Genomic DNA, 402 nt, shown 5'->3' on the forward strand with positions numbered 1-402 from the left:
ACAATCGTCTCATCCAATTGTCTGATTCTGTTATTGGTTTGATAAGGGAAAGACAAATGAAAAAATACCTGTCATGTTATCAAAATCAGATACGAGTGTTACGTTCTCAGAACCGAGCCACTCCTTCCCGTCCACCTGTACTGGCCCATCCAAGCGTGCCGAAGGACAATCAAGGATGGAGAGGAATGATACCTAATCGATTAAAACGAAGGTACTTGATACGTAGGGAGTATCGTAATACGCAGACGGATTCTCTTCAAATCCCAATAAAAACGTACTAACAAGAGAATTCTGACTACATAGCAAATTACATCGTTGAATTTACAATATTACACTAAAACGTAAATGAAATATTATGAATATTTTTTAAGCACACGATGTGAATATTATGACAAATAATTA

The 402-nt window shown here is 36.3% G+C and overlaps 1 long non-coding RNA gene across 1 annotated transcript in view; it reads left to right on the forward strand.

The window, feature by feature from the left end:
- Nucleotides 1-402, forward strand: part of LOC122636802 — a 268,896-nt gene that overhangs the window by 168,607 nt on the left and 99,887 nt on the right. The window lies entirely within an intron of this gene.

This window comes from Vespula pensylvanica, chromosome 23, assembly GCF_014466175.1.
Source record: "Vespula pensylvanica isolate Volc-1 chromosome 23, ASM1446617v1, whole genome shotgun sequence".
In the NCBI taxonomy this organism is placed as follows: Eukaryota; Metazoa; Arthropoda; class Insecta; order Hymenoptera; family Vespidae; genus Vespula; species Vespula pensylvanica.